The sequence below is a fragment of the Theropithecus gelada genome, chromosome 14 (assembly GCF_003255815.1).
Source record: "Theropithecus gelada isolate Dixy chromosome 14, Tgel_1.0, whole genome shotgun sequence".
NCBI classification, from domain to species: domain Eukaryota; kingdom Metazoa; phylum Chordata; class Mammalia; order Primates; family Cercopithecidae; genus Theropithecus; species Theropithecus gelada.
The window spans coordinates 18,648,104-18,670,045 of record NC_037682.1 but is presented as its reverse complement, the minus strand read 5'-3'; the positions used below and the strand labels follow the sequence as shown (position 1 = coordinate 18,670,045).

At 39.2% G+C, this 21,942-nt stretch overlaps 1 protein-coding gene across 7 annotated transcripts in view; it reads left to right on the top strand.

The window, feature by feature from the left end:
- C14H11orf49 (chromosome 14 C11orf49 homolog) overlaps nucleotides 1-21,942 on the top strand; it is a 245,848-nt gene that overhangs the window by 29,113 nt on the left and 194,793 nt on the right. The window lies entirely within an intron of this gene.

Genomic DNA, 21,942 nt, shown 5'->3' with positions numbered 1-21,942 from the left:
AATTTCCATTTTCCAAAATTTTTAACATTTCTTATCTGCTGCCATCAACTCTATTTTTATAAATCTATGTCTTCTTTTTTTGAGATATGCTTAACATACCAATTCAGTGGGGTTTAAATAATTTTTTTTTTTTTTTTTTTTTGAGATGGAGTCTTGCTGTGTAGCCCAGGCTGGACTGCAATGGTACAATCTCAACTCACTGCAACCTCCACCTCCTGGGTTCAAGCAATTCTTCTGCCTTAGCTTCCCGAGTAGCTGGGATTACAGGCACACGCCACCACACCTGGCTAATTTTTGTATTTTTAATAGAGACAGGGTTTCACCATGCTGGCCAGGCTGGTCTTGAATGCCCTGCCCACCTCGGTCTCCCAAAGTGCTGGGATTATAGGCATGAGCCACTGCGCTGGGCCTAAATCATTTTTTTAAAGACACAGAGTCTCAATATATTGCCCAGGCTGATCTTGAACTCCTGGGCTCAAGTGATTCTCTTACCTCAGTTTCCTGTGTAGGTGGGATTTTTTAGTATACTATGCATGACCCCACAATGCCTGGCATTTTTTCGTGTACTCACAAGGTTGTGTAACTACCACCATGATATAATTGCAGAACATTTTTATCACCCCATAAAGAAACTCCATACCAATTAGTAGTCACTCCCATTTTACCTTCCCCACAACCCCTGGCAACCACTACTCTAATTTCTGTCTCTATGAATTTGCCTATTCTAGATATTGCATACAAATGACAATTATTATACAATACGGGGTCTGTTGTGTCTGGCTTATTTCACTTAGCATGTTTTTAAAATTCATCGATGTTTGCCAGGCGCGGTGGCTCACCCAGCTCTTTGGGAGGCTGAGGTGGGTAGATGACCTGAGGTCAGGAGTTCGAGACCAGCCTGACCAACATGGTGAAACCCCATCTCTACTAAAAATACAAAAAATTAGCCAGGCATGGTGGTGGGCACCTGTAATCTCAGCAACTCAGGAGGCTGAGGCAGGAGAATTGCTTGAATCCAGTAGGCAGAGGTTGCAGTGAGCCAAGATCGTGCCACTGCACTCCAGCCTGGGCAACAAGAACAAAACTCTGTCTCCAAAAAAAAAAAAATTCATCAATGTCGTAGCGTATTTCAGCACTTTATTCCTATTGTGGCTAAATAATATTTTTTGATTGTATGTGTACCTCACATTTTGTTTATTCATTCATCACCTGATGGACCTTTGGATTATTTTCACCACTTGGATTTTATGAAAATACTGCTGGGAACATCTGCATACAAGTTTTTGTTCGAACACCTTTTTTCATTTCTTTTAGGCATATACCTAAGTGTGGAATTTCTAGGTCATTTGGTAACTCTGTTTAACTTTTTAAAGGATTGTCAAACTTTTTCAAAGCAGCTGCTCCATTTTACCCATCAGCAATGTATGAGGGTTCTAATTTCTCCATATCTTTTCCATCACTTGTTGTTGTTGTCTTTTTTGTTATAGCCATCCTAGTGCATGTGAAGTAGTATCTCATTGTGGGTTTGTTTTGCATTTCCATAATGATTAATGATGTTGAGTGTCTTTTCATGTGTTTTTGGCTAAGGGTTTGTCTTCTTGGAGAAATGTCTACTCAAATCTTTTGCCTCTTTTTTTTTTTTTTTGTTTTGTTTTGTTTTTTTGAGACAGTGTCTCACTCTGCCGCCCAGGCTGGAGTGCAGTGGCACGATCTCGGCTCACTGCAACCTCCACCTCCTGGGTTCACGCCATTCTCCTGCCTCGGCCTCCCGAGTGACTGGGACTACAGGCACCTGCCACTACGCCCGCCTAATTTTTTGTATTTTCAGTAGAGACGGGGTTTCACCATGTTAGCCAGGATGGTCTCTATCTCCCGACCTCGTGATCTGCCCGCTTCGGCCTCCCAAAGTGTGAGATTACAGGCGTGAGCCACCACACCCGGCCTTTTTGCCTCTTTTTAATTGGGTTGAAGTTAAGATGGCAGTTCAGATCTGGACTGTTGAATTGTAACAGTATTTACATATTCTGGATACTAGACCCTTATAGATATATGATTTGCAAATATTTTCTCCCATCTTGTGGGTTGTCTTTTTACTTTCTTGATAGTGTCCTTTGTAGTACAGTTTTTAATTTTGATGAAGTCCCTTTATTTTTTCTTTGGATATTTATGCTTTAGGTGTTATATCTAAGAAATGGTTACCTAAACCAAGTTCACAAAACTTTGTACCTATTTTTTATTCTAAGAGTTTTATAGTATTAGCTTTTACATTTAGGTCTTTGATCCATTTTGAGTTAATTTTTAATATGGCTTGAGGTAGGAGTCCAAAATCATTTTTTTACATATGAGTATCCAGTTGTCCCAGCACCATTTTAAAAAAAATGCTGTTCTTTCCCCATTGAGTGTTTTGGCACTGTATTAGTTCATTCTCACACTGCTAATACAGACATACCTGAGACTGGATAATTTATATAGGAAAGAGGTTTAATTGACTCACAGTTCAGCATGACTGGGGAGACCTCAGGAAGCTTACAATCATGGCAGAAGAGGAAGCAAACACGTCCTTAACATGGCAGGAGCAAGGAGAAGTGCTGAGCAAAAGGGGGAAAAGTCCCTTCTAAAACCATCAGATCTTGTGAGAACTCTCTCACTATCACAAGAACAACATGGAAGTAATCACCCCCATGATTCAGTTACCCCACTGGGTCCCTTCCATGACACCTGGGGATTATGGGAGCTGCAGTTCAAGATGAGATTTGGGTGGGGACACAGCCAAACCATATCAGGCACTTATGTCAAAAATCAATTTGCTATAAAATATAAAGGTTTATTTCTAGACTCTTAATTCTATTTCATTGGTTTCTATGTCTGCCTTATGCCAGTACCACACAGTCTTAGTTACTGTAGCTTCGAAAAAGTTTTGAAATTGGGAATGTGAATCCTACAACTTTGTTCTTTTTTGAGATTGTTTTGGTTATTCTGGGTCTTTTGCATTTCCTTATGAATTTTAGGATCAGCTTGTCAATTTCTCTCCAAAAAGCCAGCTGGGACTGTATTGAATTTGTAGATCAGTTTGTGGAGTGTGCCATGTTAACAATATTAAGTCTAACAACCTATGAACATGAAGTGTCTTTCCTATTATTTAGGCCTTTAATTTCTTTCAACAATGTTCTATAGTTTTCATTGTATAAGTCTTACACTTCTTTGTTAAATGTGTTCTTAAGTATTTCATTTTTATATTATTATAATTAGCACTGTTTTCTCTATTTCACCTTTGAGTTGTTCATTGCTCCTATATAGAAATATAGTGCCAGCCTGGGCAACATGGCAACACTTCATCTCTACTAAAAACATAAAAAATTCCCTGGGCGTGGTGGTGCTTACCTGTAGTCCCAGCTACTCAGGAGGCTAAGGTGGGAGAATCACCTGAATCTGGGAAGCTGAGGCTGCAGTGAGCCATGTTCACACTACTGCCCTCCAGCCTGGTCAACGGGAGTGAGACCCTGACCAAAAAGGAAAAATGATCTTGTATCTTGCAACATTGCTGAACTAGTATATTAGCTCTAATAGTTTCTTAGATTTCTTAGGATTTTTTATACCAGATAATGTCATCTGCAAGTAGATCTTCCTTTCCAGTCTGGATGCTTTTTTTTTTTTTCTTGCCTAATTGTGCTGGTTAGAACCTGCAGTACAATGTTGAGTCGAATTGGCAAAACTGGACATCTTTGTGTTGTTACTGATAGGAGGAAAGCACATTTTGTCTTTTGCCATCAAGTATAGTGTTAACTGTGGGGGTTTTGTAGATATTCTTTATCAGGTTGAGGAAGTTCCCTTTTATTCCTAGTTTGTTTAGTTTTTGTTTTACTTTTTTTTTTCATGAAAGGATGTTAGACTTTGTCTAGTAGTTTTTCCACATCTTTTGAGATGATCAGGTAGTAGGGTTTAAGTCTTTTAAAAATCCCTTCAGTGATATTTTAGCAGAGGTTTTGGAGGGAAAAAAAGAAAACACATTTAATCTGATATATTTAACTGCAAGATACAAAAGAGACTTTAAAAAAGATATTAGGGGCCGGGTGCGAGGAGGCCTAGATGGGCAGATCATTTGAGGCCAGGAGTTCAAGACCAGCCTGGCCAACATGGTGAAACCCGTCTATACTAAAAATACAAAAAAGAAATTAACTGGGTGTGGTGCACACACCTGTAATCCCAGCTACTTGGGAGGCTGAGGCATGAGAATCGTTTGCAGTGAGTTGAGATCACACCACTGCACTCCATCCTGGGCAACAGAGTGAGACTCTGTCTCAAAAAAAAAAAAAAAAATTAGGAATGAATGTAGTTTGTTTGAAGTTGGTCATAGCTAGACCATAGTTTAAGAAATTTGGAAATTTAGAAAAGAGAACTGCTTGATCATGCTAAAACACCTAATTATTTTTAAATGTATAATTAAAATAATAAATAATAACCTATTATCCCTCTAAGATAAAGGAAAAGTATAGGTTTTTATTGGATGACTCAGCAATTTTCTATCTGGTCTCGTTACCTTCAATTCTTTCTCTTTATTTCTATCAGCGCTATCTTTCTAAAACCTAAATTGGATCTGGTTAAAATCTTTCACTAACTCCCCATGTTAGCATGGCATACAAACCTTGTGATATGACAGCTTTTTTCCCTCCACCTCGCGCAATTCTTCCATCAAACTGTCTTCTCCAGCTATGCCGAACAATGTACAGTTCCAGAATTCACAGTGCCTTCTCTCTCTCTCTCTTTTTTTTTTTTTTTTTTTTTGAGATGGAGTCTCGCTCTGTCGCCCAGGCTGGAGTGCAGTGGCGCGATCTCGGCTCACTGCAAGCTCCGCCTCCCGGGTTCACGCCATTCTCCTGCCTCAGCCTCCCGAGTGACTAGGACTACAGGCGCCTGCCACCACGCCTGACTAATTTTTTGTATTTTTAGTAGAGACGGGGTTTCACCAGGTTAGCCAGGATGATCTTGATCTGCTGACCTCGTGATCTGCCCGCCTCGGCCCCCCAAAGTGCTGGGATTACAGGCGTGAGCAACCGCTCCTAGCCTGCAGTGCCTTTTCTTATCTCTGGGCCTCAATACAGACTGTTTTGTTTACCTAGAACTATAATTCTCAAACTTTATGGTTTCAGGATGTCTTTACACTTTTAAAAATAATTAAGGATTTCATTGAGCTTTAGGTAGGATATATCTGTCAAATTGTTACTGAAACTCCAGGGGTTTGATATAGGTCCTATTGCTTGCCACACAGAAAGCTGATCACTGAGACTACCAGTATTGCCAGGGAACAAGGCTTTAATCGGGTGCTGAAGCTGAGGAGATGGGAGATCAGTCCCAAATTCATTTCCCTGACCGACTAAAATTGGGGGTTTTTGTAGCAGGGAAGAAATGTAACCATGTGTGGGAAAACGGGAATTAGGGAGGGCTAAGGAAAAGGAACTGGTCAGTAGGATGCAGGTGGTTGGACAGTCAATCATGACAGGTGAGTGCTCAAATTTTAAGACTGGGAGGGTCAATTTCTATGTTTATTCAAAGAAGCCATAAACATCAGTTCTATGAGACAAGTGGACCACTTTCATAATGTTACTATATTTGAATTTAAAACAGAAAATGTAAACATTAATTCATTTAAAATAACAATAATAAGCCTATAGCATATTAACACAAACAGCTTTTTTTTTTTTTTTTTTGGAGACAGAGTCAGGCTCTGTTGCTCAGGCTGGAGTGCAGTAGTACAACCTCGGCTAACTCTACCTGCTCCTCCCGGGTTCAAGTGATTCTTCTATCTCAGCCTCCCGAGTAGCTGGGATTACAGGCATGCGCCACTATGCCTGGCTAATTTTTGTATTTTTAATAGAGATGGGTTTTTGCCATGTTGGTCAGGCTGGTCTCGAACCCCGGACCTCAAGTGGTCTGCCCGTTTCAGCCTCCCAAAATGTTAGGATTACAGGCGTGAGCCACTGTGCATGGCCTAAATAGCATTTTTATTAAAAATATTTTCCAAAAACCAAAATAATTAGTGAGAATAGTAGCATTATTTTACACTTGCATATCTTTTAATCTCTGGCTTAATAATAGAAGACAGCTGAATTCTCATATTTGCTTTTGCATTCAGACTGTTACAAAATGTTGCTTTAGTTGAAGAATATGAAGGAAGTCTATCCTTACACAGATATGTAGTTCGAAAAACAGGAATATTTTAAGTTGCCTTTTCAGGTAATTATTTCACCAAAACTAGAGAAATAGTAGTTTCTTACAGGTTAGTTGCATTGTGAAATCTAAAACTACATCAGTGAACTTTTCAGACTCTCTTATATTAAAGTTCACAGGTCTTTGTGCACTATGAAAGGACCTTTTACCCACATATGATTCATGCAGAAAATGGTGCTTCACTTAAGTATAGTAGATCTTCCAAATGTGTATTTCATTATACAGTATCAAAAGATCACGTTCATTAATATCACCACAGATCTTATCAGAAAAGTGTTTTTGTTTGTTTGTTTGAGAGGGAGTCTTGCTCTGTCACCAGGCTGGAGTTCAGTGGCGTGATCTCAGCTCACTGCAACCTCTGCCTCCCGGGTTCGAGTGATTCCCCTGCCTCCGCCTCCCGAGGAGCTGGGACTACAGATGCTCGCCACCACGCCCAGCTAATTTTTGTATTTTTAGTAGAGATGGGGTTTCACCATGTTGGGCAGGATGGTCTCAATCTCTTGACCTTGTGATCCGCCTGCCTCGGCCTCCCAAAGTGTTGGGATTACAACAGGCGTGAGCCACTGCGTCTGGCCCAGAAAAGTCTTTTAAGAATTGGGAGGCTTGGCCGGGCGCGGTGGCTCACGCCTGTAATCCCAGCACTTTGAGAGGCCGAGGTGGGTGGATCACGAGGTCAGGGTATCGAGACCAACCTGGCAAACACTGTGAAACCCTGTCTCTACTAAAAATACAAAAAAATTAGCCAGGCGCGGTGGCAGGCGCCTGTGGTCCCAGCTATTCGGGAGGCTGAGGCAGGAGAATGGCGTGAACCTGGGGCGCCGAGCTTCCAGTGAGTTGAGATCGCTCCGCTGCACTCCAGCCTGGGCAACACAGTGAGACTCCGTCTCAAAACTAAACAAAGAATCGGGAAGCGTTCAGGCTCATGGACGAAGTATGTTTTCCTCCTTTTTTTCCCATACTGCACGATGTTGAGTTTTCCAAAATTTTTTCGTGTGAAAGCTTGACTTTTTATCACTGATAACAAATACTATCACTTGTTTTCCTTGAAATAACAGGCTCATTTTGTTCATTTTTGAGAAAATTTCTGCCAAATACCCAAGTCTGAACAACCACGATTTGTACATTAGTTCTTTCAAGTAAAAATGGTGTTTTATGAAAAAAGCAGCTAGTTGAGCTTGCATGTCAAATAATCTTCCAGAGCTTTTCTTTAAGACAGCTTTCATGCTTTGGCAGAAATTTTTTATGCATACTTTCTAGTTTGTACATAGAATATTTAAAAGGCGTGTACTTATGGGGCAAGGGGTAAGATTTAATGAAATTAATATTTACTGTATCTTCAAGAATATTTGTAAGTGAAACTGGCTGTATTAGTCAGCTTGGGCTGTCATAACAAAATATGCAAACTGGGGTGGCTTAAACAACTATTTTCTCACAGTTCTGGAGGCTAAGAAGTCCAAGATCAAGGTGCTGGCCAATTTGGCTCCTGATGAGGGTTCCCTTCCCTTCCAGATTTTTGCCTTCTTAGGGTGACCACATATGGCTGGGAGAGACAGATTCTACAGTGTCTTTTGAAGAACAAGCATTTACCACTTTGATAAAGTGTAACATCAAATTTTTTCTTTAATAGCTCATACATTTTATGTCATATTTAGGAAATTTTTACCTAACCCAAGGTCATTAAGATTATCTCCTATATTTTCTTCTGGAAGTTTTATAGTTTTAGCTCTTACATTTAGGTCTATGGCCCATTCTGGAGTTAATGAGTTAATTTTTTTAATGGTGTGAGGAAAGGTTCATTTTTTTGTATATGAATTGTATATGATTATCAAAGTATTCCAGCACCATTTATTAAAAGATTATATTTTCTCCAATGAATTGCCTTGCCACCTTTGTTGAAAATGAATTGTCCATGTATGTGCATATTTCTAGATTCTTATATTCCATCATTGTATATATTTATCTTTATTAGCATAAAGATAAATGACTGTAGCTTTATCATAAATCTTAAAATCAGGTAGAGTAAGTCCTCCAACTTAGTTTTTCTTTTTCAAAATTGTTTTTGCTGTTTCATGTTTCTTCATAGCTATGTAACCTTGGGCAGGTTACTTGTCTTCTCTGTGCTTGGTTTCGGGATTTGTAAAATGAAGAATAATAGTAGACTGTTAGGAGGATTAAATGAATAAAACTCTTAGAACTGTGCCTGGCACATAGGAAGAACTCCATAAATATTAGCTAATCTTAGTATTTTTTGAGTATATTTAATGAGGTAAATATTGGATTTATCCTTAACCCTGGCAAAAAATAATCTTAAAATAGGAAACTATATTATTAACTATATTATTATTTATAACTATATTATTATATATTAACTATATTATTATTGAGACAAAATTTCAACAAATTTAGTTCAAATATCAAATTAACTTTTATTAATGATTCATGAATAGGGCAGTATCTCCTCTAAAAATTCAGAAAAGGGGCTCCAGTGAGTTGAGTGGAGGAGATTGGCTTTATAGGTAGGGAAGTGCGGAAGAAAGCAGAAACAAAAAACTGAAGCAGATTGGTTGTTTTGAAGTTACTTTCCTTACAGGGTTAGAACAGAGGAAACTTCTTTTCATGCCGGCTAAAACTGGCCCATTTGGAGATTTGGCTGTTATCTCTCTTGACTTCTCAGAAAGTCAGATAACTGACTTAGTTTTAGTTTGGTAACTTTAGCCTGAGTGACTCCATTTTGGTTTAGTCTACTGGAGCCTAGCACAGGAACTCACTTAAAATCAATGGCCTTCTATAAATTTTATTTCACACTATTTTAAGATACAAATAAAAATGTAAACATCCTTCAATAAAATTCTAGCAAATGGCATAACTATATATGTATATTTATATATATATGTTTTTCCCAGAAATAGACCAGTCTTATCTATAATATTATTTATAATAAAATGATAACTAGAAATACCCATAGGAGCCTATTAGTAGATATTAAAAGCCTTTTGATAAAATTATCTAATTTTTTTTAGTATCTAATCTTGATCACCCCCCAAACAATTAAAAATAGAGTGTTTCTGCTGGGCATGATGGCTCACAGCTGTAATCCCAGCACTTTGGGAGGCCGAGGCGGGCAGATCATGAGGTCAGGAGTTCGAGACCAGCCTGACCAACATGGTGAAACCCCGTCTCTACTAAAAATACAAAAATTAGCCAGGCGTGGTGGTGCACGCCTGTAATCCCAGATACTCAGGAGGCTAAGGCAGGAGAACAGCTTGAACCCGGGAGGCAGAGGTTGCAGTGAGCCAAGATGGTGCTACTGCATTCCACCCTGGGCAACAGAGTGAGATTCCATCTCAAAAATAATAATAAAAAAAGAGTGTTTCTAACTTATGTTAATGTTTTCATTTAAAACTAAGACAAGCATTAAGGTTATATCTCTTGAAAAATAAGAAAAAGAAACACTGTTCTTAGGCCTCTAGCATCCTCTAGAACCACTATTAGTTTTTATAGTATTGGATAGTCTTGTCTTACAGAAAGACCTGAACATTTTTTTCTGAAAGATGAATATAGGTCTCCATGGCTCCCATGGCAACACTGAGTGGCCTTGTTCTACCTGGCTCACTTTGCTAATATAGTGGGTTTTTTTTTCTTTCTCTTCTGTCCTTATGTGTAAGGCAGAATACAAAGGCCTGAAGCTCCTGCCCCTCTTGCATTTGACAACAGGGTTGGACGTTGTGTATTGAGTTCTTTTGTTTATATTGTTCTGATTAAAGTATGCAAAATAAAAAGATGCAGTTTTATGTAACAGAAGATGGATATAGGAACATTATAAATGGTAAAAGCTTTTATAATTCTTTGCTGATGAGAATATGAAATGATATATTTTGGAAAATTGTTAGGCAGTATATCAAGCTGAACCTATGCATACCCTATGACCCAGTTATTCACTTCTAGGCACAGAAACAAGGGAAATGTGGACATATGTTTACCAAAAAACTCATACTAGAATGCTCATAGTGGCACTATTCATAATAGGTCCAGATTATGGGAAACTGGAACTAAAGAAAACAAATGTCGTCAACAGTGGAACTGATAAATAAATTGTGGTATATTCAACAATGGAATATTATTCTGTAATGAGACTGAACAATGGGATATTATGCTGCAATGAGAATTAATGAACAGTTACCCACAGCTATATGGATGAACCCCACAAACATAATGTTTTTTTTGAGACAGGGTCTCACTCTGTCACCCAGGCTGGAGTGCAGTGGCATGATGTCAGCTGACTGCAACCTCTGCCTCCTGCGTTCAAGTGATTCTCATGCCTCAGCCTCCCAATTAGCGGGGATTACAGGTGCACTTCACCACGCCCAACTAATTTTTTTGTATTTTTAGTAGAGACATGGTTTTGCCATGTTGGCCAGTGCACAAACATAATGTTGAGTGAAAGAAACCAGAGGCAAAAGACTGCATACTATAAGGGTCTATATAGATGTGTAAACACACATACACACACACATACATATATAAGACAGGCACGATTTACCATTGGGGGATTAGGGACTAGACAGTGGCTGTAGGATGTTTTCTAGGGTGCTGATTATAAGTATAAATTTATTTTTTTCTGTATATTATTATATTTGAATAGAAAGTTGTAAAAAATGTTTGGTAGTAAATTTCTAACTTAAAACTAAGCAAATGATATAGAATTGAGATCCCAGAAATAGATGCCAAAGAACAAATCTATCTAATCTGTGACAAACTAAGTGTAACAAAGTAATGTTAAAAATTCATTAATTGAGATAACTAGATTTCAATAGGGAAAAAATAAATTTAGGTTCATGCCTGATACCGTATGGTACATTGAATTGTAGTTTGAATTAAAATATTAATAAAATATTAATGTATTTTTTATAATTAAACTATAATTATGGCTGAGATAATTTTACATATAAATTGATATGGATCTGTGAGGGCAGATTGATGCATAGATAGATGTTGGTTTTTTAAATTTGTGTACAACAAACAACAGATAAAAGGAAAATGACAGAATAAGGACAATTATGATCAATATGATGAATAAAACTTAATATGATACATAGAGAAAATAAATGATACAAATTTATGTTACAGTCCTGTCAAGACAAGCAAAGGAAATGATTTAAGAGTTTGTTCATGGCCGGGCGCGGTGGCTCAAGCCTGTAATCCCAGCACTTTGGGAGGCCGAGACGGGCGGATCACGAGGTCAGGAGATCGAGACCATCCTGGCTAACACGGTGAAACCCCGTCTCTATTAAGAAATACAAAAAACTAGCCGGGCGAGGTGGCGGGCGCCTGTAGTCCCAGCTACTCGGGAGGCTGAGGCCGGAGAATGGCGTGAACCCGGGAGGCGGAGCTTGCAGTGAGCTGAGATGCGGCCACTGCACTCCAGCCTGGGCAACAGAGCGAGACTCCGTCTCAAAAAAAAAAAAAAAAAAAAAAGAGTTTGTTCATGTGCAATATTCTTCATAAAGGTGAAGAGTTAGAATGAATCCACATGCCCATCAATAAGGGAACAATTAATAAATTATGGTATTTCTATAATAGATACTACTGTGTAGCCATTCTAAAGAATGAGTTAGATTTGTTAATATGGAAAGATGTACATGAAGTATTAAGTGAAAAAATGAATTGTAGAATAAAGTACATATGTATAGTGTCATTACACTTTTCTACAAAACAAGTTAATGCAACATTTGTCAACAAGTATATGGTCACATGTAGTGTAAGTTATAGAAGGTATAGAACAAACTGTTAGCAGTGAATACTGTGGGGAATTGGAGTAACAGGGTGCTCATCCTGTTTTTACTTCACACCCTTCTGTATTGTTCTGTTTCATTGATGTGTGCTTTTACAATTAAAAATTTTAGACTATATATAAAGGAGAAAGGTAAGTTAACTAAATATTCACATTTACCAATAAATAAACCATTGGAAATAAGATACTTTTGAGTTAGTTAAAACACAGAGCTTTATACTGGGACATCTGCAAGGAAATTGGTCTCTTCCGTTTCTTGGATGTAATATAATCTGGTGTAATCTTTCTGGAGAGTAATCTGACAATACATAACAGGAGCCATAAAAATGAGCATATCTTTTGATCCTAGAGCATATCTTTTGATTCCTACTTCTGGGAATATATCCTAAGGAAGTAACTCAAAAGAGAAAAGAAATTTGCTTGTGCAAATATATTTATAGCCACATTATTTTAAAGAGAAAACTGAAAATAATCCAAAAAGAATTCTGTATTTAAGCATTGTTTTAAAATGCAGTAATACATTGATCTTCTAATTTTTTTTTTTAAGTATTGCTGGGTGTGGTGGCTCACGCCAGTAATCTCAACACTTTGGGAGGCCAAGGCAGGAGGATTGCTTGAGCCTAGGAGTTTGAGACCACCCTGGGCAACACAGTGAGACCCTGTCTCTGCAAAAACTTAAAAAAAAAATTAGCCAGGTGTAGTGGTGTGGCACCTGTGGTCCTAGCTCCTTGGGAGGCTGAGATAGGAGGATAGTGTGAACCTGGGAGGTTGAGGCTGCAGTGAGCTGTGATTGTGCCACTGCACTTCAGCCTGAGCAACCAAGCGACCCTGTCTCAAAAAGAAAAAAGCTAGGTGACCTAATAAGATTGCCATCAGCTTCATCCTTTTATAATCTCAAGAAAATGAAATTGAAAGTAAAGTTTCTTTTATCTTTTTCCTGTAGCACCATTCAAATTCTCCTGCTCAGCTTAATATTTTTCTTCAACTTGGTCCCTCTAACAAGACTTTCTACTGGGTCATTTTGTTTTGGAAAGACAAAGTATGAATTTAGAGAAGTAGAAGAGAGTATAGTAATTTTTTCTCCTTATCTATTTATAGTAAACATTATAGAAGCAAAATATTTACTTACACTTAATTAGGTTTCCAGATTGTCCTGGAGAGTAGAATATCCTACTCCATGATCTAGTGAGGAAATTAAGTTGGAGGTTAAATACCTTGCATAATACCCCAAAGAAATAGGACAGGGATTAGAGACCAGGTCTTATATAATGAGACCCCTTTGCTAGGGCCGTTGAGCATCAGTACCTGTCTGCGGGATGGCAGTGCAGGGCTGGGATCAATTCTCTGTTTAAGAGCAAGTCTGAAGGTCAGTCCTTTCCTTTTTGAGCTGGGTTATTTGAGCGGTGCAGTGTACACTTTCTGAAGAGATTTCTGGAAGCAATTGCAGAAGTTTCTTATACAGGATAGAATCTGACCTAAGCTGTCCAAAGAGAAATGGCCCTTAGAAGTTATGCTTCCCCTTTGCTACCTCATATTTTATGTGCTGCTTCTCATTTGTTCCTTTTCCTCTCTAGTTCAAAATGCAGGATCTGAGAAGGGAACGGAGCTGTCATCAGTTCTAAACCTGAACAGAATGTTTCCTCAGTTAGTAAATGGAAAAATTATTGTTAAAAATCTTCATGTAGGTTTGGGAAATACCAAGACATTGATTTGTGGTCTAGTTTGCAATCATGATAATTATATTTATATTAATTAGTACTAATCATAATCATTTTAAAGTTTCTAAATTTCTCTATCCTAATTCTGTGATTCAGTGGAAAATATTTATACTCAAGAGACTAAGGTTCAAGTTTCTGCCCTACCACTTAACAACTGTGTGACCTTGGGTAGTTTCTTCATTGGTAAAATGGAAATAATAATCCCAGCCTTATCTGACTCCTAGGTTTGTTGTAAGGTTCAATGAGATAATATATGTGAAAGTATTTGGTAAACTTTCAAGAGCAATACAAATGTTTTTGTTGAAGTTATGAAAGTCATTACCCTGTTTAAAACACAGTAAGCATTGAAGATGTCAGTACGTCTCTTAAGATTCTAAAATAGTGTCAAGAAATTTTCTATCCTATCCTAGCATGTACTAACCTAGGTCTATGAATCGGCCAAGGAGCCCTCTGATTGGTTGCTTGCTAGATATATTAGTCTGATCCCATCATTTATACTTTCTGGAAAATATATAGATGCTTTATGTTAGGTTTGTCTGCATACAACAGAGAAACCTAAAATACTGTGGTTTAAACAGATAGAAGATTATTTCTCTTTCATGGAAAAGAAGTCAGAAAATAGGTAGTCCACAGCTGGTAGGGTATACTCCAAGGTTTCATCAGGACACAAGCATCTATTTTTCTGTGCCAGCATCCTCACCATAGATTTCATTCTTTACCCCATGACCCATGAGGACTGTAGGAACTCCTTTTTATCCCTTGGGATAAATAAAGGATATCTCTCAACTGAATCAGTCCCATTTAAGTACTTTCTAGAAAATCCACACAGTATTTTGCTTACATTTTATAACTGAATCACTTGACTAAACACTAGCTACAAGAGAAGCTGAGAAATTAATATTTATGCCAGTGACCATGAACCCAGGTATGTATATATACTGGAGGGTGTATGTGTGTGTGTGTGTCTGTGTGTGTTGAAGAGGGTAGTTTATAACCGAAAACATTCATATTTTTACATAATGCTGTGGCAGAGACTTCAAGTTGCCAACTTCAGTGGCCTCTTCTTCGTTAGAAACATACTTGCAATTTTGGCCAGGCATGGTGGCTCACACCTGTAATCTCAGTGCTTTGGGAAACTGAGGTGGGAAGATCGCTTGAGGCTAGAAGTTTGAGACTACCCTGGGCAACATAGCAAGACCCTGTCTCTACCAACAAACAAAAACAAAAAACTAGCTGGGTTTGCTGGTGCACACCTGTAGTCCCAGCTACTCCAGGAGGCTGAGGCAGGAGGATTCCTTGAGCCCAACTGCAGAGGTTGCAGTGAGCTATGATTGCACCACTACACTCCACTGTGGGCAACAGAGGAAGACCTTGTCTCAAAAATGAAACAGGCCTGGTACAGTGGCTCACGCCTGTAATCCCAGCACTTTGGGAGGCCGAGGTGAGCAGGTTGCTTGAAGCCAAGAGTTTGAGACCAGCCTGTCCAAGATGGTGCAATCCCATCTCTACTAAAAATACAAAAATTAGCTGGGCGTGGTGGTGGGCACCTGTAATCCCAGCTACTTGGGAGGCTGAGGCAGGAGAATCACTTGAACCCGGGAGACAGAGATTGCAGTGAGCAGAGACCTTGCCATTGCACTCCAGCCTGGGCAACAGAGTGAGACTCCATCTCTAAAAAAACAAAAAAAGAAACAGGCCAGGCACGGTGACTCACGCCTGTAATCCCAGCACTTTGGGAGGCCGAGGTGGGTGGATCACTTGAGATCAGGAGTTTGAGACCAGCCTGGCCAACATGGTGAAACCCAGTCTATACCAAAAAACAAAACAAAACAAAACAAAAATTAGCTGGGTGTGGTGGTGTGCACCTGTAGTCCCAGCTACTTGGGAGGCTGAGGTGGGAGGCTTGCTTGAACCTGGGAGGTAGAGGTTGCAGTGAGCTGAGATAATGCTGCTGCATTCCAGTCTGGGTGACAGAGTGAAACTCTGTCTCAAAAAAAAAAAAAAAAACAAAAAACCCCCCCCCACACACACAAAATACTCCAATTTTTACCTGGAGATTGGAGAAATTAGGGAAGAAACCAAAGAAACTATATTTCCTTATAAAATAAAAATTGAAGGCCGGGTGCGGTGGCTCAAGCCTGTAATCCCAGCACTTTGGGAGGCCGAGACGGGCGGATCACGAGGTCAGGAGATCGAGACCATCCTGGCTAACACGGTGAAACCCCGTCTCTACTAAAAAAATACAAAAAACTAGCCGGGCGAGGTGTCGGGCGCCTGTAGTCCCAGCTACTCGGGAGGCTGAGGCAGGAGAATGGCGTGAACCCGGGAGGTGGAGCTTGCAGTGAGCTGAGATCGGCCACAGCACTCCAGCCTGGGTGACAGACCCAGACTCCGTCTCAAAAAAAAAAAAAAAAAAAAAAAGAAAAAAAAAAAAATTGAAGAAAAAAAAAGACTGGGTGCAGCGGCTCACACCTATAATCCCAGCACTTTGGGAGGCTGAGGCAGGAGGATTGCTTGAGCCCAGGAGTTTGACACCAGCCTGGATGACATAGTGAGACCCTGTCTCTACAAAAAAATTTAAAAACTAGCCAGGCATGGTGGTGTACGCTTGTAATCCCAGCTACTCAGGAGGCTGAGGTAGGAGGATCGCTTGAGCCTGGGAGGTCAAGGCTGCAGTGAGCCATGATCACACCACTGCACTCCAGCCTGGGCAACAGAGCATGACCCTCTCTCAAAAAATTTTTTAAAGTTAAAAAAGAAAATATATTTCTGTAGTGCAATACCAAAGTGATTTGTGCAGGGAAAACTAAAAATTCTGGAGACTTTTTAAAACTCAGCAATATTTGTATAAAGAAATATTTATAATGTGAAAACAAAATACTTCATTAAATTTTGAAAAATATGTTAAGCAAAAAAGGAAAGAAAAATGAGAAAGGAAAAATGCTAGAAATACAGGAGATACATTGGTTTAATTTTAACCCTCTTATGTATATGTATCTCTAGCTCCTTTTACTTTAGCTTTTCTCATCTCTTAGGTAATGAAAATGTTCAGTTGTTGCTGTGATTTTGCTTGCTTTGTACAAATAAAAATGTTAGCTTTGTGGTTATAGACAGAAATACGGAAAACTTTAGAGCTACTTTGAGCAAGCCCAAGAACTTTGAATCATTGAATCAAGAGGAGAAAAAATGAAGAAAATATTTCAAGTTCTTTATCTGTAAAATGATGGAGATAAACAATATGATCTGAAAGTCCTTCTACTTCTGAAGTTTTTATAATTCAGGAGCAGTGGTAAGAATAGTAATGAAGTTTCTAACTACTACTTCCAAGTTAAGTACAATCCAGAGATGCCAGTGGGACAGAATCTGTGGGAGGATGTGGAAGGACTTAAGTGATTTTAAGTCTGGATCAAGAGGAATAGTGTGTTTAATAGAAATTGGTGAAGACAAGGAATTTTCAGGTCAGGGGGCTTAATGGTTCATCATTGTGTTTGTTACAGAGTTTTAGGAGAATGGTGGAGAAAAAGAGAAAAAGAAAATGGACTATGTGCTTCTAGGAAGAGAGATGTGAGTTCTGGCATCGTTTTCTAACATGTAGGCAGTGAACGCTCAGGGGAGCTATAGCTATAGATGAGCGTTAGGGTGTTCTTGAATGCTCTAAAATGATATGCAACCTATTATATTCATTTTTCTGTGAGAAAGCACTTGTAGCTTTAATCAGATTCTTATCATAAGCTAACAAAGCCACTTGCTCTTAAAAATGAATAATAAAGACTTTAAATGATTAAAAATGGAGAAAAAGTGACACAAAAGTGACACTTCAGTGTTCCTGCAGTGGGTGAATATAGTCATTGTGATATTTTCAGAGTAAGCTAGGTTTCAGTCACACACACACACACACACAGACACACACACACAATGAGAGAAATGTATAGAATCATGGGGAATTTGCTGTACAGTTTTGGGTTTTGGCTTGCTATTATTAGCTGCACCTTGGCATGTTACATAACCTCCCTAAGCCTCAATTTCCTCTGCTATAAAATAAGAATAAAAGTACCTTAAATGGTGGTTGTGAAAATTAGAGACAATGTAAGTTGAGTACATAGTACAGTGCTTGGCACAGAATAGGTATTTGGTAACCCTCTCCCCACACGAGTTTTTAAAGTTTCCGTATTTACTTTAGGGCCCTTATTGTAAACAGTCATCCATCAGTATATGCAGGGGTTAGTTCCAGGTTGTACCAAAATCTGTGCATACTCAAGTCCTGCAGTTGGCCCTGTGGAACCCGAATCTATGAGAAGTTGGGCCTCCCTATACATGGGTTTTCCTTCCTGAGAATACTCAAGATTTGGTTGAATACTTTGAGATTTGGTTGGAAAAAAATCCTTGCTTTTAAGTGGACCCAAGCTATTCAAATCCATATTGTTCAAGGGTCAACTGTATTTCACTTTGAAGGACTGGTCCTCAGCAAGTTCATCTTCTGAACTACTCACTGATGCTCACACTCAAGAAGACCATATCTTATTAAGTGGTTAGTTTAGAGGCTCTTTCCCATGCAGATTTGCAAGCGGAGTGTGTAAAAATCACACATTGCACTTGTTGCCTGGCAGCACGTGTCCCTGAGTGGTAGTACATGGCTTGCATTGTAATGTTATCAGTGCTGGGGCCAGCTGGCTAGACATGTACTGCCACATGGGCTAAGGACTCCATTCCTCAACAAAACAGCAGCCAGCACTAGGGTTAACAGAAAATGACAAACCAGGCATGGATGAGGGAGGCGCCAGCACAGCAGCGGGATATCCTTTGATTTGCTTCTGTTATTTGCATGTCTCTCTTGTGATGTCTGTGAAATGTTTAGAATGACAGAGTTTTTAAAAGACCTGCTGACTCTGCCTGAAAAATGTGAAAAACCTCCCGTTTAGAGACCTATTATGTCCAGCTAGCCTGCATTTTCTATATCTTTTTCTTTATTTTTTATTAATGCAAACATTTGCATGAAGACAGAACCTTTGTTTCTTAAAGAGTTCATCTGCTCCTGCTGCTTACTGGCCCTGCCACGCAAGAGCACAACAGAATCTTTGTTAGGCTTTCAGCAAAGCTGTTTATGAACGGTGGCTTACTGAGGACTGCTTCCTGTGCTGTGTGCTTCCATTTTGTCTAAAAAGTAAAAAAGAAAATAGTTCTTAGGAGTGAAAAGAATTTGGACTTTCTTTTATTCAAGTCCTGGATGTTGAAATGACAAGTATCCCCCAAATTTGTGAGGAACTGGTAATTGCATCGAATGCATTTTTTCACTTTACCTTGAACATAATGAGGCTCTTAGTAACAATAGAAGGAACAAGTGCCTTCTCATTGGACTAGAGAGAAGGAACAGTAAAAAGACAACAGAAAGAGTGGTTGAGAACAGAACAAAAGTGGCTTCCAGTAAGAACCGTAACGTTGTAATAGAATGTGTTTTGGTATTTAGTGTTTCCCACCTGGGAGGCACAGTCCTAAAGTGGTTGAGTTGAATAAAGAACAGCATCACAGTTTATAAATAGTGGATACAGCTTGTATGTTCATTCAGTAAATATTTGAATGTCTACCATGTGGAAGACACTGAATGGTCCTGAGTGTTAAAGGAAATAAAATATAAATGAGTATGGTGCCTATCTTGAAGGATCAGGATATCCAACAAAGAAGATAACATATGTATAACAGAAATAACTATATATCAAGGTAGAAAGTGCCACTGGAAATATTTGAAATAGTTGTTTAGAGAGTTCAGGAAGCGGCCGGGCGCGGTGGCTCAAGCCTGTAATCCCAGCACTTTGGGAGGCCGAGACGGGCGGATCACGAGGTCAGGAGATCGAGACCATGCTGGCGAACACGGTGAAACCCCGTCTCTACTAAAAAATACAAAAAACTAGCCGGGCGAGGTGGCGGGCGCCTGTGGTCCCAGCTACTCGGGAGGCTGAGGCAGGAGAATGGCGTGAACCCGGGAGGCAGAGCTTGCAGTGAGCCGAGATCGCGCCACTGCACTCCATCCAGCCTGGGAGACAGAGCCAGACTCCGTCTCAAAAAAAAAAAAAAAGAGAGTTCAGGAAAAGGAACGATCACTTCTGGCTAGGACAGAATCAGGGAAAGGTTCACGAAGAAGGTGGCATTTGAGTTGGGCCTGGCAGGAAAGGTAGGTTTGAACATTGCAACATTCCTAAAAGTGATGAGTCAAAAATTTTGTTGGTCTAGTAAAACAGATCCAAAGTATGTTTTTATCGGGTACTTTGGTGGTGTTTTTATACCATTAATTTAGATGATATGTTAAGTGTTAAGTATGAGTTTTCTGTGTAAACTAAACTGGGGCCTCTCTGTCTAGCCTATTCTGTTCCAACCCTTTGCCCCATATGGTTTTTGTGCACTTTGGCCTAGGCCTTTTTGTATCTGTAAATGTCTACAATAGCATCCTTTACTTTCATAACAAAAATAGAAACTCTAAGGGATTATTGAGCATTATTACAGCTATATCCCATAAACAGTATGCGGAGATAGTTCTTAGTGGGGATTTGACATGTGAGACTCTTATTTGAAAAAGAATCTCCACCTTCGTGCAGAGCCACATCAACCACAAGAGAGAGGATAGGGAATTCTAAGCCCGTGAGTTTTCAGTTACTTTAAATTAGAACTTTTCTGTATCTTTTTGTCATTAGAAAAAATGAGATCCTGTTACTGTTAGTTCAGTTGTTGTGAAAGCCAACTAATTTTTATGTAATATTTTTAATGTAAAACACCAAGCAAATGATTAAATTGTTGTATTAGTATCTTATTGCATTAATATCACTGATCTGTATATTCATAGTTAAATTGCATATTACCAATTAGTATTAATCTGTACATTTAATAATAATTGATAAATACATGGTTTACCCCCAAAGGCTATACTTTTTTTTTTGTTTTTTTTAAAGAGACAGGAGTCCTACTATGTTGGGCTTGAACTCCTGGGCTCAAGGGATCCTCCTGCCTCAGCCTCCTGAGTAACTGGGACCACAGGCATGCACCACCATGCCTGGCTGCAAGACTACAACTCGCGCTATAGCGCAATTAATTTTCACCTTGTAATTTTATTACTTCCCTGTTTGACAACGTTATGAGTGGCATATGATTTACTACATGTTTAGCAATTTATGGGATTTTGTTTTTTACCCATGATACTTTCTGGAAAATAGTTATGTGAATGTTTATGGCGTTGACTTGATAGCTATACTGCTGTATGAGTAACTATTTTTGCAAAGTTATTGCCATGACAAATATTACTTAGGTTCTTCATATGTCCCTTAGATTGTAACTGTGGGAAAGTTAAGTGCTACTTTAGATTTCTCTGGTGTTCAGGACGTACATTTTGTTATGGTCAGCTAGCTGAGTGCTTTAAGTTTGAACTTCTATGAAAATCTCCTTGAAAAAAAAAAAAAGAGGCTGGGTGCGGTGGCTCACGCCTGTAATCCCAGCACTTTGGGAGGCCAAGGCAGGCAGATCACCTGAGGTCAAGAGTTCGAGATCAGTCTGGCCAACATGGTGAAACCCTGTCTCTACTAAAAGTACAAAAATTAGCCGAGCATGGTGGCGGGCACTGTAATCCCAGCTACTCAGGAGGCTGAGGCAGGAGAATCACTTGAATCCTAGAGGCAGAGGTTGCAGTGAACCAAGATCGCGCCACTACATTCCAACCTGGGTGACAACAGCGAGACTCCGACTTAAAAAACAAACAACAAAAGATTCTGTAGTTTCTGGCACTTGAAATTGTAGGACTCCAACCTACAAATGCTGTATTATTATGAGATTTAGGCTGGAAATACTGAGGCAGTAGGATTTAAACACTTACCCTTAATTGACATCCCAAAACTATAAAAAACAAAACAAAACAAAACAACAACAACAAAAAAAAAAACAGTTTTAGGAAGGAGAAGGGAGGAGGGGAGGATTAATGGTTGACCAGAGACTGTTTCGAATGTCAAGGCACTCAGCTTTGCACAGCTATTAATCAGTACAATACCCCTTTTGGCTGAGGGAAATAGACTTTAGTTTTTCATCCTCTACTTAACATAAAGATCTTTAGTCACCTCTTGTTTTCTGGTTGTCACAGGTGATGTTAGCATATGTGTAATGCTTTGTTTGCCTCTGGCGTGTCGTTTAGTATTTGAGTTTGACTAGCCGTATAGCAGCACTTCAGTGGTTTGG